This window comes from Chlorocebus sabaeus, chromosome 5 (genome assembly GCF_047675955.1).
Source record: "Chlorocebus sabaeus isolate Y175 chromosome 5, mChlSab1.0.hap1, whole genome shotgun sequence".
In the NCBI taxonomy this organism is placed as follows: Eukaryota; Metazoa; Chordata; class Mammalia; order Primates; family Cercopithecidae; genus Chlorocebus; species Chlorocebus sabaeus.
This window is the reverse complement of record NC_132908.1, coordinates 10,027,244-10,040,434: the sequence shown is the minus strand read 5'-3', so window position 1 is coordinate 10,040,434 and position 13,191 is coordinate 10,027,244. Positions and strand designations below refer to the sequence as shown.

At 43.3% G+C, this 13,191-nt stretch overlaps 1 protein-coding gene across 4 annotated transcripts in view; it reads right to left on the bottom strand.

Annotated features, from left to right (window-relative positions):
* The window catches only part of ATF7IP2 (activating transcription factor 7 interacting protein 2), a 92,846-nt gene extending 90,519 nt beyond the window's left edge, over positions 1-2,327 (bottom strand). For 2 of the 4 annotated variants that reach the window (XM_073015167.1, XM_007985447.3), the window contains exons 1-3: positions 2,218-2,327; positions 1,046-1,193; positions 845-961 (exon numbers count right to left, since the gene is read on the bottom strand). The gene's annotated coding sequence lies outside the window, so the exon portion shown is untranslated. The remainder of the gene's footprint in view (positions 1-844; positions 962-1,045; positions 1,194-2,217) is intronic. The other 2 variants (XM_073015168.1, XM_007985462.3) reach the window with 2 other exon arrangements.
* Between the last annotated feature and the right edge of the window lie 10,864 nt (positions 2,328-13,191).

Genomic DNA, 13,191 nt, shown 5'->3' with positions numbered 1-13,191 from the left:
TAACACCTCTCTAAACATTTCATAACTTAATCAGGAGTTCAAAAAAATCCAATATATTATCACCCTGTCCTCCAAAAAGTCATGAGATTATTTCTCTCTAGATACTGGCTGACTTCAATCTGTCCCACAATTGGTAAAAATGAAGATAAAGAACTCTCCTAGTCTACTGTAATGTAGAATAAGTATCTAAATGATATATGAACATGAGATACTGGAGGCGGGCGGATCACCTGAGGTCAGGAATTTGAGACCAGCCTGGCCAACATGGTGAAACCCTGTCTCTACTAAAAATACAAAAATTAGTGGGGCGCCTATAATCCCAGCTACTTGCAAGGCTGAGGCAGGAGAATTGCTTGAACCCAGAGGCCGGAGATTGCAGTGAGCCGAGATCGTGCCACTTCACTCCAGACTGAGCCAAATAGCGAACCTCTGCCTCAAAATAAAATAAAATAAAATAAAAGAGATAGATAAGTCACTGCACTGTGTGTGTGGGGCGGGGGGGGGAAGTAAAATAAATAGACTATGACATAGAATGAGAGAATACGGTTTTTTGTATTTTGTATTATCTCACTCAACAATGAGAACTAGTACTCTTGTGTATTTAAAGTTATATTTTATTTTTAACTATCCAATGTATTATTTAAACTTTGATTACATAAAATGAAATAGATTGTGCACACTCACTGTAAGAGAACTATGATATATGCACAAGCAAAGATGCAGGGATCATGCAATAGTTTCGTACCAGATTTCAAGATATCAAGTAGCAAGGAAACACAATGGAATTGAAGGCTGAGGTGAAGTACAGGCATAAGGCAAGGAAAGCACAACATTCAAGATGTACCTATATACACCAGTTCTTAAAACACGCAAATCATTTCCAATAAGGCACTGGCTCATGTATTTCTGTTGAGGCAGAAGTCAATCTTAGGATGTGGTCTGTACATATCTGCAGATAAGACTGAGAGTGAAGTAAATTTGATTAAGATCGGAGTCAACACTTCTACAAACATATTGCAGAATAAACAAGCTAAGAAAGGCATACTTCACAAAAGCTGAATTCAGTGTTATTAGTCCTTCATTCTGATGCTTCATTTTTGCATTTTTCAATTGCTTTCCTGTGATATAACTTATCTTTATCTTGGTCTTCCCCATTTGTTTTGCAAATAGTTATGTCGCAGGTCACTTACTGGCTACAATAAATACGACAAAATCATAATAAAAACAGTATTAAGTCGCAATCTAGAATAACAATTTAAGTGAATATGACAGTTTTTCTAATGTGGACTATTCAGTACAACTGTCCTCTTCTTCTATACGTATTAACCATATACGAGTCTTCAGAGCAGAAAAAGCCACTGTGTCGTAAAGGAAGCAACACGTGGTTAGAAACTTCATTTTCAACATAGGAACATGGAAAGGTAGAAGTCCGTTTCCCTAAGTGCGGTAAGGTTTTAACAGAAATAAATCAAAAAGAATTACTGCTTCCTCTCTTTCTTAAACCTGCTTGCCAAACTTGGAGAAAGGTGGTTACAGAAGGGCGATAAGATGGAATTTTCTTAAAAAAAAAAAAAATCATAAAAACGAACTTCTACCGTAAAGAAGTCGTCTTCCTTAAATCCCACCATCCCTACACCGGCAAGCTCAGAGGTACGGGATTTCGGCATTTTACTCAGAATTTTGTTATTTTATCCTGATGCTCTGGTCCCTACTTTTTAACAAACTTCAAGGCCGCCTGGCAAGATCCAGTTGCCTTCTGGCACCTGGCTTCATTAGATGATTAAAACGACTCAAGAAAATTTGGCAATGGGACACTAAAGTTGGTGGAAGTGGAGATTTATCCATTAATTTCTAAAAGCATTCCGGACAAGAACGAGCTTTTAGTTACCCCTCAGAACAAAAAACACGGACCACTTCCCTCCGCAGTCCCCAACCCCAGTGCCGCCCGGACCTGGGGCCGCACACCACTCCCGCTTCACCAGCACCCCTCTCCGAAAACTGTGCAGACGCGCCCGTCCGCCCCTCAGGGGCCCCTTGCCGGCCGGGTCAGACGGCCCCGCGGGCGCTTTTCAGTCAGGGCAGCCTCGCCACAAACGTCCGGTCGGCCCGGCGCTGCGAGGCCTCCGGGGCCTGCCCTCAGAGAGGCGACCGACGCCCCCAGAGCCGCCACCCCGCCAATCGCCGCTCCCGCAGGACACTCGCCCGGGCCCAACGTACCTAGAGCGGCGCCGCGCCAGCCGCAGCAATACCCAAAGCCACTTCGAACCGCAGCCGCTAACAATGGTGGTCGGGCCAAGACCTGCTGAAGTAGGTCTCCCAACGCCCACCCCCAGCTGATTATGGACCAATGGCAGCGCGAATGTGCGGCAGCCCAGCCCAATCAGGCACAGCCAGCTAGAGTGGGCGGGGCGAAGGGCCGCGAGGGGAAATGGAAGTAAGCTGAGGGTTGCCTGGGGTTCGCCTCGGTGAGCGCTTCTTCCGGTCAGTCACCGGGGCTTTCCCGCCATAGCGCAGATGGAGGTGCCTGAGCTGGGCCTTTCTTTTCAGTGACTAGTGTGAAGATTTAGACTTTCGAAACTTATTGGGAATAAAACCGTATTTACAAAAACAACTCCTCATCCTGATCGGTAGTTTCCGATTTGAATTTTTTAAATATTGTTTGAAAATACTTTATCTTATTTACTTTTTTTGACGACTCCTTAAATTTTGCGACTCAGGAGATTGGTCCTGGCACCGTACTATTTTTTTTTCTTTTTTTGAGACGGAGTTTTGCTCTTGTCACCCAGGGTGGAGTTCAGTGGCCTGATCTCAGCTCACTGCAATCCCCATTTCCCATCTCCCAGGTTCAAGCGAGTGTCCCGCCTTAGCCTTCCGAGTAACTGGGACCGCAGGTGTGTGCCACCATGCCCCGCTAATTTTTCTACACATGGGGGTTCACTGTGTTGGCCAGGCTGGTCTTGAACTCCTGACCTCAGGTGATCCGCCCGTCTCTGCCTCCCAAAGTGTTGGGATTACAAGCAGGAGCCACCGCACCAGCCTGCACCAGATCCTTGAATTCGCTAAATTGTCCCAGGAACCTGCCAGTCTTGGCTGCCTGTGATTTCATGAGGCCGGATGCCTTAGGTGGCCGTCCACTTGGATGCCATGAACTCACTCAACAGGTGGTTACTGAATGCCCACTGTGTAGAAAGTACAGGAAATACAACAGTAGATTAGGTCCATAATGCCCACTTTTATTTATTTATTTATAAGAGTTTTGCTCTTGTTTCCTAGGCAGGAGTGCAATGGCGCGATCTCGGCTCACCGCTACCTCCGCCTCCCGGATTCAAGTACTTCTCCTACCTCAGCCTCCCGAGTAGCTGAGATTATAGGCATGCACCACCATGCCTGGCTAAGTTTTTTTTTGTATTTTTAGAGAGACAGGGTTTCTCCATGTTAGGCTGGTCATGAACTCCCTACCTCAGGTGATCCACCCGCCTCGGCCTCCCAAAGTGCTGGGATTACAGGCGTGAGCCAGCCACGCTTGTCATGAGGTTAGAGCTGCCTGCCTTGTCACTTACAGTTAGGAGAAAAATGAGGCAAGTCCAGACAATCTAGGTTAGGTCATCAACAGAATAACATATTCCAACCAGCCAGTTCCCCAAATATGCTCCAGGGATCTAGGGGTAATCTTTAATGTCAATCCTATTTTTATAATTATACTATTTTTATAACATAAAGATGTTTTTGCTTTTTTCATTCTCTGAGTCAGAAGAGTCAATGGAATTTTCTAGAAGCCTCTGGAAAATTCATGTGTGATATTGCTACAGATTGAATATAGAAGCAGACATGAGAATCTAACTACCAACCTGGGCAACAAAGTGAGATCTCCACTTTTCTACAAAAGTAAAAATAAAAAGCTGCATCCTTCTAGCTACATGGGAGGCTGAGAGGACGGGAGGATCACTTAAGCTCAGGAGTTAGGGGCTGCAGTGAGCTGTGATAGTGCCACTGCACTCCACCCTGGGTGATACAGCAAGAGACTGTCTTAGAAAAGAGAGGGAGAGACCAAGCATGGTGGCTCACATCTGTAATCCCAGCACTTTGGGAGGCTGAGGTAGGAGGATCATGAGGTCAGTAGTTTAAGACCAGACTGGCCAACACAGTGAAACCCTATTTCTACTAAAAATACAAAAATTAGCTGGGCATGGTGGCGCATGCCTGTAATCCCAGCTACTTGGGAGGCTGAGGCAGGAGAATAGACTGAACCTGGGAGGTGGAGGTTGTGGTAAGCCGAGATCATGCTACTGCACCCCACCATGGGCAACAAAATGAGACTCCATCTCAAAAAAAAAAAACAGAGAGAGTCTTACTGTATTAAGTCAGACATTAAGGAAATTAGCAAAATGTAAAACAATCCTAATCTTTGCACATTTTTTGTTGTTCTGGAACATGATTTTGAAAATAATTATAGGGTTGCTAAGAGAGATAGTGTGGGAGGGAGTGGAAGGTAGTAAGTTGCAGTCAGATAAGGAATTTGGACTTAATTCAGTTAACAGTGAGTAACTAGCCTTTAGAAATGTTATGTCTATTTAAGGTACTAGGATATCTTGTATGTCATTTTAACAATAGTAATAAAACAGACCAGGCACACTCCTGTAATCCTAGCATTTTGTTATGTCTATTTAAGGTACTAGGGTATCTTGTATTTCATTTTAACAATAGTAATATAATAGGCCATGTGCACACCTGTAATCCTAGCATTTTGGGAGGCCAAGACCCACAGATAGCTTGAGCCCAGGAGTTTGAGACCAGCTTGGGCAATATAGCAAGATCCCATCTCTATAAAAAAAAATAATTGATATTTACTGGACATTATGTTAATAAAGTTTATTATTGTTGGCCGGGTGTGGTGGCTCACGCCGGTAATCCCAGCACTTTGGGAGGCCAAGGTGGGCAGATCACTTGAGGTCAAGAGATCAAGACCATCCTGGCCAAAATGGTGAAACCCCATCTCTACTAAAAAAACAAAAATCAGCTGGGCATGATGGTGCGCACCTGTCGTCCCAGCTACTTGGAAGGCTGAGGCGGGAGAATCGCTTGAACCCCAGAGAAGGAGGTTGCAATGAGCCAAGATCACGCCACTGCACTCCAGCCTGGTGACAAAGCGAGACTCAGTCTCAATAAATAAATAAATAAATTCATTCATTCACATAATGTGCTACATGAAGTACTATGAAGTCTCTGAATTTGCTATTTGACTTTTTAAAATAATGCTTAACATAATAACAGATACAGTTTCTTGTACATTTCCTGACTTATAGTAGACACTTGATGTATAGTAACTATTATTAAAATTAATGAAGCTGAGACTATCAATGATCTTGAGTAAATTCTTTAGATTTTTGTGTTGGAATGCTTTCTTGTTTGTTCGTTTTCTTCCATTGAGGATTGTGGTGGGCAGAATTTGTACTCCCATGATCTTTGTCTCCTAGTATGCCTCTTACAGTTATAAGTTACCTTACATGGCAAAAGGGACTTTGCAAATATGATTAAGGTTATAATCAGCTGACCTTAAGATGGAGGACTTAACCTAGATTTTCCTGGTAAGTACAGTGTAATCATATGAATCCCTAAAGGCAAAAGACAAGTCACATAGATGCAGCAGAAAGGAAATTCATGTATGGATTTTCAAAGCACAGGCAGAATTCAACCCATGGTTCCTGCCTTGAAGATGAGAGGGACTACATGCAAATCTTGAGAATGAAAGTAGTTCTGCCAACAACCTGAATGAACCCAGAAGCAGATTCTTCTGCACAGCCTTAGCTGACTGACAGCCTATTGAGACCCTAAGCAGAGTTCCCACCTGAGTCCACTGTACTTCTGACTTACAGAACTGTGAGATAAGTGGGTAGTGTTTTAAGCCATTATGTTTGTGGTAACTTTTCATGGCAATAGAAAACAAATGCAAGCATTCATTCCACACTCTTCTCAGCACTCCCTAAGGCAAGGCGGAAACCCTATGAACTACATTTCCCAGGAGCCCTTGCCTCCTGTGTTCTGGATTCCATTGTGTTTTACCCAAGGGAATACACTTCCTAAAATTTGGAAAGTGGCAGATACATGTTGTTGTGGGTTTTTACTTAGGCTTTGGCCCTCTTTCGCACCAGTCCCTGTCTCAGTTACTTAAAAGCAGCTGTGACAACAGTGGTTTTCCGAACTTTTCTGCCCTTTGGGCAGCAGAAGCAGCACCCTTCTTATTCTCTGGACCACAGAGGCAGCGGCACAAATGAAAACCAATGAGGCTGGGCATAGTGGCTCACGCTTGTAATTCCAGCACTATGGGAGGCCGAGGCAGGTGGATCACCTGAGGTCAGGAGTTCAAGGCCAGCCTGACCAACATGATGAAACCCTGTCTCTACTAAAAATACAAAAATGAGCTGAGCATGGTGGCGGGCACCTGTAATCCCAGCTACTCTGGAGACTGAGGCAGAATAATTGCTTGAACCCAGAGGCAGAGGTTGCAGTGAGCTGAAATCACACCATTGCACTCCAGGCTAGCCGACAAGAGTGAAACTCCATCTAAAAAAAAAAGAAAGAAAATCAATGTGACAGTAGCTCCTCCAGCCCTTACAAACTTATGAGCATCTAATTCTTTGTACTAAATACCATTATGTTTGAAATATGTGAAGTGGTTTCGTTTTTCCATGACTGAACCCTAATTAATAGACTTCTCTATGCCTGAGTTTCCTGACATAAAAAATGAAATTACTAACAATACATAACACATAGTAAAAATGTAACCACTTAGAATTATTGCATGAATTAAATTACATTGACTCAATTCATGTAAAGTGTTCAATAGAGTACTTAACCAACAGTACTTAACCAACAGTAAGTGTTCGATAAACGTTTGTTACTATTTTATTTTCTAAAGGGTTATTACTGTGATTACCAAATTGGCACTAAAAAAATGCCAGTTTATTCTACCTTTTCTCTAACCTATCTTGAACATTCCTAACTTGAAAACAAACATACACCAGCCTGAGCAAGATAGAGAGACCCTGTCTCTACATTTTTTTTTTTTTTTTTTTTTTTGGTTAGCCAGGTGTAGTGGTGTGTGCCAATACTCCTAGCTACTCAGGAGGCTGAAGTGGGAGGACTACTTCAGCCCAGGAGTTCCAGGCTGCAGTGAGCTTTGATTGTTCCGCTGCACTCCAGCCTGGGTGACAGAGCAAGATGAAAAAAAAAAAAAAGAAAGAAAAAAAAGGGGGGCCGGGCATGGCAGCTCTTGCCTGTAATCCCAGAGCTTTGGGAGGCCAAGGCAGGCATATCATGAGGTCAGGAGTTCGAGATCAGTGTGGCCAACATGGTGAAACCCTGTCTCCAGTAAAAATACAAAAATTATCTGTATTTTTGTATTTTTACTGGATGGTGAAGGGGCAGGCACCTGTAATCCCACATACTCGGGAGGCTGAGGCAGGAGAATCACTTGAACCTGGGAGGCCACATCTGACCGCGCCCGGCCCAGATTGATTCTCTTTCAAAAGCCATATGAAGCCAGGCACAGTGACTCACGCCTGTAATCCCAGCACTTTGGGAGGCCAAGGCAGGCAGATCATCTGAGGTCAGAAGTTTGAGATCAGCCTGGCCAAGATGGTGAAACCCCATCTCTACTAAAAATACAAAAATTATCTGGGTATGGTGGCGCATGCCTGTAATCCCAGCTACTTGGTAGGCTGAGGCAGGAGAATCACTTGAACCCGGGAGGCGGAGGCTGGGGTGAGCCAAGATTGCACCATTGCACTCCTGCCTGGGCAACAAGAGTGAAACTCCATCTCCAAAAAAAAAAAAAAAAAAAGGGGGGGGAATACAATCTGTAACAGATTAAATTGTTAAATTAGTCTTATATAGAAAATGTTATAATCCTCAGGCCGGGCTTGGTGGCTTAAGCCTGTAATCCCAGCACTTTGGGAGGCCGAGGTGGGTGAATCATGAGGTCAGTAGTTCGAGACCAGCCTGGTCAACATGGTGAAACCCCTTCTCTACTAAAAATATAAAAATTAGCCAGGTGTGGTTGTGGGCACCTGTAATCCCAGCTACTCCTTAAATCTGGGAGGTGGAGGTTGCAGTGAACTGAGATCTGGCCATTGCACTCCAGCCTGGGCAACAACAGCAAAAACTCCGTCTCAAAAAAAAAAAAAAAGAAAGAAAATAAAACATAATCCTGTTAATTTCTTTGTTTTCTGCATATGTAAGCTAGAACTTAACTTTTAACTTGAGTACACTGATTCCATTTTTTCTGGTGCTCATGTCTCCAGACAAGAAAATGACTGCCCTGTTGGGTTTCAGACTTTAATAGGGCCTGTAGCCCTTTTATTTTGGCCAATTTCTCCCATTTGGAACGGGAACAATTAACGAATGTCTGTACTACCATGGCATCTTGGAAATAACTAACTTGCTTTTGATTTTACAGGCTCCTAGACAGAAGGGACTTGCCTTGTCTCCAATGAGACTTTTGGAGTCACACTTTTGGGTTAATGCTAGAATGAGGTAAGACTTTGAGGGACTGTTTCCTTTCCATGTTTTTTTTTTTTTTTTTCCTCAAGATGTCGCCCAGGGTAGAGTGCAGTGGTGTGATCTCGGCTCACTGCAACCTCTGCCTCCCGGGTTCAAGCAATTCTCCTGCCTCAGCCTCCCGAGTAGTTGGGATTACAGGCGTGTGCTACCACGTTTGGCTAATTTTTATATTTTTACTAGAGACGGGGTTTCACCATATTGGCCAAACTGGTCTTGAACTCCTGACCTCAGGTGATCTGCCTGCCTCAGCCTCCCAAAGAGCTGGGATTACAGGTGTGAGCCACCTTGCCTGGCTTCCTTTCCAATTTAAAAGAGTATATTTAACATTCCATCTTAGACATTGTGATAGCTGTGAAGTCTTTGTGTGAGAAAGGTTTATTCAGGTGAAAAGCCTTTCCCAGATTTTCACTTGAATAAACTCTTTAAAACTGGATTTTGAGCCTTTCAGTTATTTCAGGTTGACACAACTAAAATAGAATGAGCTTATATACTCTTAGAATGCACTCAGCCTGTGAACTGTAAAATTGTTCCACCCTTGTTAAAGCTTTAGTTTTGGGGAATTCACATCAATGGGTATCAGAGCTAGGCACAGTGATGTGGTTAAAAGAAAGGTGCCTCGGCTGGGCACAGTGGCTCACACCTGTAATCCCAACACTTTGGGAGGCCGAGGTGGGCAGATCACTTGAGGTCAGAAGTTTGAGACCAGCCTGGCCAATGTGATGAAACCCTGTCTCTCCCAAAAATACAAAAATTAGCCAGGTTTGGTGGCGGGAGCCTATAATACCAGCTACTCGAGAGACTGAAGCAGGAGAATTGCTTAAACCTGGGGTCAGGGGCAGAGGTTGCAGTGAGCTGAGATCGAGCCATTGCACTCCAGCCTGGGTGACAGAGGAAGACTCTGTCTCAAAAAGAAAAGAAAAGAACAATAAAGAAAGGTGCCTCATCACAGATAATGTTGCAGCTATGTCTTTGATAACATAGTTTATGGAAATACTTACAAAGTGAAAATTATGCAAACGGGTAAAGGTACCAGGTTCCTAGCTCCCTGGACTCCCCACGTGACTCTGAGAGAGGAGACAGGGACTGGTTAGGCAGATAGAGAGGGAAGACCTCAGAAGAAAGATAATGCCTACAGGAATGCACCCGCACCACCCCTGTTATGCAGCTAGCAGATGGAAATGTGGTTAAGAACTTCCTCTTTTACCAGAATTTTTGATCAAAAGGATGTTTGTCCCAACTTAGACACAGGCACAATAAATCAACTAAATGTCCTTAACCTGATCCAAGCTCATTATAATATCATTAACATGAGATCTGCAGCGCAGTTTCACCCCCAAGTGGGCTTTTCTATGGTGCTTATGGCTAATAACTAAGATGGAGTAACTATAGACAAGAACACACCTGCGCACTAACAGCTGGGACCAGGAAGCAGCCAGGAAGCAGAGGTTTGTGTAGGATGCAAATGAGAAAAACACCCCTAAAAAGGAAGGATAAAAACCCCTGGGGAGGCCGAGCATGGTGGCTCACACCTGTAATTCCAGCACTTTGGGTGGCCGAGGCAGGCAGATCACTTGAGGTCGGGAGTTCAAGACCAGCCTGGCCAACATGGTGAAATCCTGTCTCTACCAAAAATACAAAAATTAGCTGGGCATGGTGGTGCACGTCTGTAATCCCAGCTACTAGGGAGGCTAAGGCAGGAGAATCGCTTGAACCTGGGAGATGGAGGTTGCAATGAGCTGAGATTGCGACATTGCACTCCAGCCTGGGCAACAGAGCAAGACTCCGTCTCAAAAAACAAAACAAAACAAAACAAAACAAAACAAAACAAAACAAAACACCCTAGGGATGACCAACCCACTTTCAGGAGCCCTGTCTTTACTGAGAACTTTCTGTTGCTTAATAAAACTGTACTCTGGGCCAGGCACGGTGGCTCATGCCTGTAATCCCAGTAATTTGGGAGGCCGAGGCAGGTGGATCACCTAAAGTCAGGAGTTCGAGACCAGCCTGGCCAACATGGTGAAATCTTGTCTCTACTAAAAACACAAAAATTAGCTGGCCATGGTGGCAGGTGCCTGTAATTCCAGCTACTTGGAAGGCTGAGGCAGGAGAATCATTTGAACTCGGGAAGCAGAGGTTGCAGTGAGCCGAGATCATGTCATTGCTCTCCAGCCTGGGTGACAAGAGTGAAACTGTCTCAAAAAAAAAAAACAAAAAACAAAAAACAAAAAAACCCAAAAACAAAAAAACAAAAAAAACTTTACTCTGCCTTACCCTCCTGTGTCTGATAAGGAAACTGCAACAATTGTATCAGTACCGAAGATAAGGCCGAAGCAGAGTGACGAGTCCAGCAGGAGACCACTGCTTTTCCCCCTTGTATTACTCCATTCTCACACTGCTATGAAGATACTGATAATACCTGAGACTGGGTAATTTATAAAGAAAGGAGGTTTAATTGACTTACAGTTCTGCATGTCTAGAAGGGCTCAGGAAACACACAATCATGGCAGAATGTGAAGGGGAAGCAAGGCACGTCTTACATGGTGTCAGGAAAGAGAGAGAGTGCAGGGGAAACTGCCCCTTTTTTTTTTTTTTTTTTTTTTTAAGACAGAGTCTTGCTCTGTCACCCAGGCTGGAGTGCAGTGGTGCGATCTTGGTTCACTGCAACCTCCGCCTCCTGGGTTCAAAGGATCCTCCTGCCTCAGTCTCCCAAGTAGCTGGGACTACAGGCATGTGCCACCACGCCCAACTAATTTTTTGTATTTTTAGTAAAGATGGTGTTTCACCTTGTTAGCCAGGATGGTCTCGATCTGGTGACTTTGTGATCTGCCCACCTCAGCCTCCCAAAGTGCTAGGATTACAGACGTGGGCCACTGCACCTGGCCAAAACTGCCACTTTTAAAGCATCAGATCTCATAAGAACTCTCCATCACAAGAACAGCATAGGGGACACCATCCCCACGATCCAATCACCTCCCACCAAATCCCTCTCTCGACACTTGGGGATTACAATTTGAGAAGAGATTTGAGTGGGGGCACAGAGTCAAACCATATCACCCCTCCAGATTTGGGAGAGTTTTTGTACATTTATGGTCCCTCCCTGGAGGGAATAGACTTAGGTTATCTGTCTGCCTGATTACCATATGCTTGTTATCAGTCTCCCGTCTGCAGTGTGTTGATGAGAAATGTTGACATGACTTGATTCTCATCAGTCTGGTAGCCAGCACAAACAAACCCAGCATATTCCTGGCCATTTACGTAAAGGGATCAAAGGCTAGTCTCCAAGATGTTTACATCAGAAGTAGGCTCTGCATCTGAGGTCCATTTCTGCACAGATTATTTCAAATATTTTAGTAAAGTGAGACTTTGCTTGGATATTTGTTTCCACTGTATGAGTTTCAGTTTGAGTCATTCCAAAATTTTTTTCTTTCTTTTTTTACTGAAGTCAACTTTATGGATGTAAAAATTACATAAAACAAAAGGCACACGTTTCAAGTGCACGACGAGTTTGGAGAAGTATAGACATTGTCGTACCAAAGATGAACACTTCCATCACCACCCCAAATTCCCTTATGCCCTTTGCAGTCATCCTCCAACCACTGATCCCCAACGCCATAAAACTCCTCACCTTCTTTCAATTAAAATGTATTAGTTGCACTTGTTTTAGAATTTATTCTAAGTTGGATTACGCAGTACTGTATTTTAAAATTTATTATTCTTTTCTTCAGCATAACTTTTTTTTTTTTTTTCTTTTTAAGAGTTGGGATCTCACTCTGTCATCCAGAGCGCAGTGGTGCAATCATAACTCACCGCAGTCTCCAACTCTGGGGCTCAAGCGATTCTCCCTCAGCCTCCCATGTAGCTGGGATTACAGGCACTCCCCACTGTGCCTGGCTTCTTTTTTACTTTTCAGTGTCAAAAATATTATTTTAAAAATATTTAGCTAAACCCAAAAAAGATACTAATTTTGGTCATGCAACAGCTCAATTTAGTTTGAATAATTCAGAGACAAGTAACTACATTAGAAAAAGAGAGGATAATTATTTTTCCCTTTTCAACTAACATAGAAAATTCATCACCAAAAGAAAACATTGGATGGTGTGTACTTGACAACTAAGTTTCCCAAAGGAAACTGAGAAAAGGAGAACAGGGAACCTCACATTCATCTATATCAGGAAAGCGCCTTTATCCAAATAACTCTTTCATACACTGAACTCATGATCTATTTACTCTTTTGAAAGCAAAAACAATATGCATTTCCTAGCTTTCCACACTGAAAAACCCAGGAACAATGACCAACCTAACGGCTATGAACTCCCCCAGTGTTCAGTTAAAATGTTATTTCCCACTCCACCAAACCAGAGCTTCCTGAAGAAATAGTTGACTGCAGGTCTCAGACATGAAAGTACAATTTAACCTGGAACATCCCACATTCAAAGGGTTGGGGAATTGAGTTTCATCACTTAAATGGAGGAGTATCTTAGAATTTGTGAACATATTTTGAAACCACCACAAATTCATTAAATGATTTTGATTTTTTAAAAGATATTCCATCTGTAGACATCCTTATAAAACTCAAACAATATAAAAGCATGTTCCATACAGCAGAAATTGAAATGACCTCTTCACAACAAA